Genomic DNA, 8,598 nt, shown 5'->3' with positions numbered 1-8,598 from the left:
GGGCGGACCCTTGCTTCCTCCAACGCGCCCTTTGAACCATCGCCTTCCTTCGTTCCGCCCAGCGCCGCCTCTCACGCGGGCCTCCCGGCAACGGGAAGGGGATCTTGGCGTCGACTGGCGTTCCTTTACTCCAGCTCTGCAGACCTCGGCTTCAGCGGCCCTCCTTGCACAGAACAAATTAAATCAGCAGTTTTCAGCCCAAACCCTTCCATATTTCTGTTTTGCATGTGACACGTCCCTAACCCTACAAGGCTCTTTGCAGTTAGTCATGAATATTGGAGATGGGAAGGGTCTGAACTTCAGTTTACATGCAAGGGAAATGAGGTTCAGAGTAGCTGACCAACTTGCGCGCTGTCACAACAGTTTGTCACTTGTAGAACTGGGACAAGCACCTAGCTTTCCTGGTTCCCAGCCAGCACTCTTTCCACTTCTCTGTGCTTCTGTAGGAAGGGATGTGCATCTCGACTCTAACTTGGTGTATGGTATGTCCATGCACATAATTTATCAGTTTATAAACATCAATTAGTGAGCATTGCTATGGAAGGCAGAGTGGTTCGATGGAGAGAGGGCAAATGCTCTGAGGTTCTGATTCTGGTCCCGCCTGCAGCGACAAGCTGTGCGCTGTGGCAAGTCACTCTGCTTTTCTGGGCCCCATTTTTCTTGTTTTAAGTAAAAAGTTTGGATTTCAAGACCCCTTCCAGCCTTGAGAATCTGAATCTGTGACTAAATCACACCACATTTAAAGAAAGCTTGCTATTTAAAGATGTTTCATAATGAATGTGGGGTTCTTTTGAAAAGTGCATAGTTACTCCCTGAGTTCTTGTTTCGACAATTTCAGATTTTCATATTAGTGTGGGAGATGAGCTCTGATGAGTCAGGAGATACTCTGAGGAGCAAAGCTTTGAACTACAGAAGCAAAGGGCTCTGGCAGAATGTGAGTGGAGGTCCACCACATTTGTCCCTGAGCAGGACGTCCTGGCTGGCCTTGTCGAAGAGCCTGGCACATGTCCTGCTGGGCAACTGGTTCCCCCCACCCCATGCTGGCGGTCCAGGCAGAAAGATGTGGCGCTGGGGTCTGAACGAACAGTGACAGCATCACAGGTCCTCACCCCATACATAGAGGTCGTTTGTCCTCAGTCCCAACCTCTCTCCACCTGTGCAGTGGGGCTGGCCACGTCACCATCAGCCCCAGCCCCTTGGGGCTTTTCCGTGGACGCACTCACAGGTTAGAAAAGGCCTCAATGTGGTCGATTCAGTTATTCATATTAATCAAGGGAGCTGCCTTATAAATAATTCAAAGTTGCTACAAATCTGCAAATCTTTTTCACATTGGCTGCTTGCAGCAAGCTCTCCATAAATGTTTGTTGAATGACTGAATACATTAACATATAAATGAATATTTTGCAATAGGTTTTGGTATTTGTATTTGCACATCTGTCTGTTGAATGTTCTGAGGATTTGCAGCAGCCCTCACAAACTGATGAAGGCACCCTGCCGAAACAGGCTGGCGGACCGAGAAAATCAGAGCACGCCATGGTTCCCCTGCTTTCCACTGGGTGGCCCGGAACAGGGGGTGTCCCCTCCAGCCAGAAGCCCCTCCGGCAGAAGGCTGTGAGGCTCCTGACACACAATGGGCTTAATTTGGGTGGTTAAACACTTATTCTGGGTTTCTGTCTCCTCTGGCTTTGGTCAGAACTATAGAGTGGTAGGCAGCATGGCCCCCAAAGATGTTCACGCCCTGCTTCCTGGAACCTGTGACCATCCACGTTCCATGGCAAAAGCACTTTGCAGATATAATTAAGGTTACGGACCTCACAATAGGGAGATCATGCTGAATTGCCTGGGTGGGCCCGATTGGATCATATGAGCCCTCAAAAGTGGAGAACTTCCTGCAGCTGGAGCCAGAGAGACGGGGCAGAAGGAGTCAGGGAGACTCAAATTGGGAGAAGGGCTCCATGTGCCTTTGCTGTTTAAAGAGGGAGGAGCAACGAGACAGGAATGCAGGCGGCCCTAAGGAGTAGAGTGGCCCTGGATGACAACCTGCGAGGAAATGGGGGTTTCAGGGACCTGAATTCTGCCAATAGCCTGAATGCACTTGGCAGTGGAACCTCCCTAGAGCATCCAGAAAGGGATGCGGCTTGGGAGACCGAAGCAAAGGCCTGAGCCTCGGCTCGCCCTGACTTCTGACTGGGGAACGGCGAATAATAAAGGGGTGCCAGTTTAGGGCGTTGGGCTTGTGGTAATGTGTTAGTAAGGGGTTGATTTGCGTGGTAATACAGAAGGTGTCAATGCCACTGTGACGGGGACACTACCTTCAGCTCCCGGCCCGCTGCCTCCGCAGCAGACTGGAGGAGTTGGACCAGGTGAGCTCTGCCGCTTCTCCCAGCTCTCAAGTCCTAGGGATTCACTATCAAAATTTCATTGAATTGATAAAAATACCAATATGTTTTGAAATAAGGCTTTGGAGTCAACCAGACTGAGTCCAGAGAGCTGCTTATCAACTTGAAACTGTGCCAGCCCTCTGGGTTTTGGTTCCTTTTCTGTAGATGACACTGGCCTTACCAGGTTTGAAGGCTTCAGCGGGGTACTGCGTGCCTGGTAAATATCACTGCCCTTCCCTACCTCATTTTGACTGTCCTGCTGTTGCAAGTGGGGTTGACCACAGAAATGCAAGGAGGCCTCTGAGCCACTGTCATGGTTTCTCCCTGTGGCTGGGACCTGGGCCAGAACCCTGGGGACAAGATAAGGACCAGGCCTCACTACAGTTATGAGGAAGCTGACCAGCCAGCAGAGCTGCCGGAAGCAGCCACATTTTCTCTTCCTTTTGGGTCCAGCCTGGAGCCCCCGCCAGCCTGCCCACCAGCGAGGGCCACCCATGGGGCAGGCGCTGCCATCCAGCTGGGGCCAGAGCCCGTCTCTTTCCTTTCAGGCTACAAGGAGTTCAGTTGGCTCGGTTCCATGGCCACCATTGGCTTCACTTCAGACGTTGGGGTCACTTCTTCTGACATTTGCTGTAGTTCTAGAACTTTCCAGGTTCTCTGGTGTGTGTGTGTCCTGGGATTTGCCATCTCGAATCCAGAAAGCTGACTGCTCCAGGGAGAGGCGTTTTTCAGCGGGCCCTTCGATTTTCTAATGCTGGAGTTCAGTTTCTTTTATCTGTCTTGGTGACACCCCCGCCCCTCCCAGGGAGCTGGTGCTGAGGCCCCATTAGCTCAGTCAGTCTTCAAGGTGACAGGAGCCAGGGCACAGGGATGGGAAACACAAGAGTTTCTCATAGGCCTCTCGTTTCCACCACTCTTGGGCCTCTCAGCCCGGCTCCCTGAGGGTTGTGATGTGCTGGTTCCCTGGCTCCCTCTGGAAGCAGCTGGAACCTTCATCAGGACCTGACTAATGAAGAAACCCACATTGTTTCCTCACACTCTGGGAGAGATGTGACCAATGACCAACACACACCGCCAACTGTGCCTCCAGGCAGGCCCATCTTTGGAAGGGGTGGCAAGTAGCACTCTATTTAAATGTGGCTTGGGGAACTATCTAGGCCTTATTCAGTGAAGTCTGACCCTTCCATGGCATCGACAAGTCCATTAGGTCACAGGTCAAAATTGTAGCTGGGAATATCTGAGGGATCTTTCTTTAGTTGTGTCAGTTCACATCTCACTGGGCCCGCTGGGAGTTAAACACTCAAACAGACCAGAGACAGTTGAGTTGAAGTGAAACACATGGGATGAGCCAGCACTTTACAGACTTGGAGCCAAGCAGCCCAGTCAAATTCTGGCTCTGCACCTGACGGCTGTGTGACTTTGGTCAGGTTACTTAACTTTTCTGTGCCTCAGTTTCCTCATCTGTAAGGGCTGCTATGAAGATGAAAGGAATTTAAATATGTACATATGTAAAGCAGGCAGAACTCTGCTTGGTCCCAGGCAAGTGTATTATGTAAGCGTTAGCTGTTATTGCCGCATGCTAACGTGGTCTCTGTCAGGACCAGACACTGCTGATCCCCTGAGCTGTCCTCCATTCCAACAAGCCAGCAGGACCCCGTGAGGACTTACCTTCTCACTTGAGCCCTCTCTCGGGTACCTGCTCCCCCAGAATCTCTCTCAGAACGGTGGGAACTCGGTGGCGGTAGAACTCTCCACACCACTGAGGTCAGGGCTGTCTTTCAAGCGCCAGGATTGCTATTCCAGATGGGCAAACTTCTTTTTATACATTTCTAGTACTCAGTTTTAAGAAATTATGTCAATAGCTTTATTGGCTCAAGATCAGCAAAAGAAAAAAGGGGGAAAAAGTTGTGCCTTTCAACAGAGCAGTCAAAAGTACTGAACATGAAGACTTATTCATGGCTTCTTTTCAGAATTCTTTCCTTCGGTGGTTAAGACGTGCACAGTGTCTTTGAAGTGGGCTGGACATGTTTTCTGCATGTGTGAGCAGCCGTTTGCCTCTCTGCAGGGCTGGTTCAGATGAACCGTTTTTCCTTATGATTTCCAGTCATCGACAGAGGGGTCTCGCACGGGACTTTGCACAGGATTTGGTCGCAGTGGACAAATAGGGGATTCCAGAGGTGGTTCCTCGGCCGCTCAGAGCAGCGTCTTCAGATGCGACTGGCGGCAGCGCTCTCCTGCAGTCTCTGTAACCCACGGATGCTGGCGCTGGGACGGCAGGCTCGGGAGCCGCCCTTCTTCCTGTTTGTTCCGACACTGCTTCTGTGTCAGAAGCTACAGCATATCGGTTATACAGAGGAGAAAGCAAAAGAGCGTGCAAATGTAACCGGAACGCCTTTCCTGTCAGCTCCAAGACCCACTGTCGGCGTACCCTCGGGGGTGTGTTCCGACCGTGATTGAGTCTGTTCCAATTATGATTTCACAATGACCCTTCCAGGCTCTGCTTTTCCTCTCAAAGCAAAATCTATGATTCCATAATTAGAGGTTGATTAAATGTGATCGTACATCAAGTGAGTATAACTGACACACAGTAAGCATTCAATAAACTTTATTGTTAGCTATCAGTGTCACATGCTGCTTTAAACGGGGACTTCGGAGAAACAAAGCCTCCAAGATTGCACCACTCATTCCCCATGCTGCATCTCTCGTACTGTCTCTCTCCCTGAGCCTGTCAATGTTCCTAACACTCCCCTGTCCTACAAAAACATTTTAAACTCTCTGGTTCTGCATACACTAGATACTATGCTATCTGTCTCCTTCCTTACAAAGTCAATATCCAAGAAATTTACTTTGTCTGTTGACTTTTCCTCCAACCTTTGACCCTCCGCTGTCGGCTATGCCCCCAAAGCCACTGACAGCATCGCTTCCTCTGCTGCCAGGTCCGCCGCCTCAGCCCTGCGTCCCCCTTGGCTGCTCTGTGCTGCCCATTGAGCTGTCCAGAATGGTGGCCAACCCGGCCCAGGGTTATTGAGCTCTTGAAATACTTGATTCAGTTACTGAAAAACTTTCAGTATGATTGGAACAACTTGGGTCTGTGAATCCAGTTTTTCAACTGTAAATGTAATGAAATCTAAACACAGATCAAGCATTTCTGATGAAAATTTAGTGTCTGAATTGAGATGTGCTGTAAGTGTGAAATACACACCACGTTTCTAAGATCTAGTTAAAAAAAACACCTGTAAAAATCTCTCAATATTTTTTTATACTGATTACATTTTGAAGTCATAATATTTTGGCTACATGGGGCTAAATAAAACATATTAAAATTGATTTCAGCTGTTTTGATTTTCTTTTTAGTGTGGCTACTTAGAATGCTTGTGGCTTGCATTTATTTTGATGGGACGGCACTGCTGTGAGCCATTTGCTCCTGGAAATTCTCTCCTCCCTGGCTTCTGAGGCCACCCCCTCCCATTCCCTCTGATGTCCTTCCCGTGAGCTGGTTGCCTGAGCCTCCCTCTGGGATGTTCTGAGCAGCACGTCCTCGGACATCTCAAACCCAACCGCCCCCGGTTCATCCCACCCTCCTGCCTCTGACTCCTGATCCTCTTCCTGCCTTTCCTCTCCCTTGAACGGTGCCATTACCACTCGTGCTGGAAACCAGGGCCAGGCTAGAGTCCTCCCTCTTTCTTCTCCATGACCGTGGGCATCAGCCCCTGAGTCCACAGCTTCTCCTTGCTAAATGAGCCTCCACTCAGCCTCTGTCCCTCTGTCTCAGGCCTGGCTGGGCCGCAGCCTCGCTCCCCCGCACTTGTCGTCCAGTATCCAGGTCTAGCCAGAGGGAGGCGTCTAAAACGCAGCCTGACAGCACTCCCCGGCTTAACAGATTTACTAAAAAAACTGTTAAATGCTTTGTTTTGGGTCATGCCAATTCATTTTTTTATTGAGCTATAATCAATGTATAACATATTACTTTCACGTGTACAACATAATGATTTGATATATCTATATATTGCGAAATGATCACAAGTCTAGTTAATATCCGTCACCGCACACAGTTACAAATTTTCTTTTTCTTGTGATGAGGACTTTTAAGACGTACCCTCTTAACAACTTTCAAGTATAAAATACAGTATTACTAACTACAGTCACTATGCTGTATATTAGATCCCCAGGACTTATTTCTTTTATAACTGAAAGTTTGTACCTTTTGACCCCCTTCATCCAAAATACTTTCTGATGTGTCAGGTACCTGGCACAAAATCTGAAGAGGGAGACAGGAGGACAGAGAAGCACAAGGTAAAGTCCAAGGTTTCCTCCCAATTCCTCAGGACAGTACTAAAGCCCTTAGTCCACCTCTCCCTTCGTATCTGCTGGACCCTCTCTTCCTCACTCCAAGCTCCCTCTGTGCCAACGCGTGTAGTGCACCAGGCTGTGCCACGCTTTGCCTGGCCGGCCTCCTCTGCCCAGAGAGGCCCTCCCCCAACCCACCTACCTGGTGACACAGACTCCGTTCTTCTACGGCATCTCTACTGATGGTCACACACCGTAGGATAGAGCGTTGTCTCTCTGGGCCCTTCTGAACTGTGTGGAGACTTCTGTCATGTGGCCTATGTAACCTGACCATCGCCATGACTTACTGGCCTGGCCATAAAGGACCTCACATTAAGATTAATGCCCAAATTGTGGCCAGATTGCAATGGCTCTGATCCAGCAAGTCAGGTGCCCCTGGAGTCCTCGCTGGTTCTCCGAGGGGTGGTCTCTGACGAGCTGGGGCTCAGGTTCGCCCAGGATCTTCTCCCCTCCACTCTGTGAGGTGACTCACCTGGTCCCCTGCCTGTCAGCTCATCTAGGAGGCAGGTGGCCTGGGAGTGGTTCAGGCAATAAGGGGTGCATGGTCTGCAGCAAATTTTAAAACAATGATAAAACCGACTGGAGGTCAGTCTGCTTTTATGATCACCCTGCAGTGGGAACTCTAAACGATGGCAGAAATAGCATACTCCTTCCCGCCAGGGTGGTGCTCTCCCATGTAGCCCCTCCCTTACTCAAAACATTTGTCACAGCAACTTACTCACTGTCTCGTAATTTCTGGTGACTTCTCTAGATCATTTACCAGACCATACATTTTTGGATTTTATATTTGTGTTTTTCAGGGCCTAGCACAGAGGCTACAATAGAGGAGGCATTAAAAATTTATTGAATTAATAAATCAGTGGATTTATTCAATTTACCAGAATATCCTCTGGCAGGAAATCATCAGTCAAAAAAGCAAGCGGTAAGAAGACAAATTCATAGTAGGGGTTTATTTAAAATAATCTTGTGAAGCATATTCTAAGGCTGCTAGAGACTCAGCCAATAACTTATACCTGGCTTCTATTTTTATGGTATTGACAAGGAATTAATGCATACAGAATGTGAATATGAAGCCCTTAAGATCTTGAATTAACAACGAAAAACTTAATTCATTACTATTTTTTACTTGGCATGTGTGAGGCCCATGCTATGGAGTAAAGCAGGAAAATGGACTGATATATTTTATTGAAACTTTCCACAGTGAGAGTGAAATTGTTCTGGCGAATATTGAACTGCTAGGAAACCAAGTCATCCAGGCACAGAATTCTGTGGGCATTTCCTGGGATAAGGTGGCAGCTTCGCCTCGCCGCACAGCCCAGCTTCTGCTCCATCAGGGATGATGCCTGGCGCTTCAGCCAGCTGACGACACATCCAGCACTCTCGCAGGAGAGCTCTGAATTTCTGGGTCCCTTGCTGTTCGTGACAGAGATCAGACGGTTTTCACCCATCTGGACAGATTTTATTCATCTGCGTGTGTGTGTCACACGTGCACAGAGGAAAGACTTGCCTGGTTTCATCAGCCAGAGTCTTTAAGGAACACGTGAGCCATCTGTTTTCTTTGCAGGAGAAGCCCTGGGGTGTGCCGCCTTTGATCTGGGCAGGAGACAGCCCTGCGTCAGTGCCGAGTGGGATGGGCCACCGCTCAGATGCCATGGATGAACTCACTGAGACTGGACGGGTCAGTAGTTACCTTGGTTTAATAATTTAAAGCCACATTTTAGTGAAAAGCCATTTGCTTCTAACGCCTGTGCACAGTTAGCTGTTCAGTGACATGATGTGAACTTCAGTTTGTCAATATCGTAAGTGTTCCCCAGGGCAAGACTTGCTGATTGGGCAGGAAATAAGGATTATTTCATTCCTGTATACATGT

The sequence above is a fragment of the Equus asinus genome, chromosome 7 (assembly GCF_041296235.1).
Source record: "Equus asinus isolate D_3611 breed Donkey chromosome 7, EquAss-T2T_v2, whole genome shotgun sequence".
In the NCBI taxonomy this organism is placed as follows: domain Eukaryota; kingdom Metazoa; phylum Chordata; class Mammalia; order Perissodactyla; family Equidae; genus Equus; species Equus asinus.
This window is presented reverse-complemented; position numbering follows the sequence as displayed.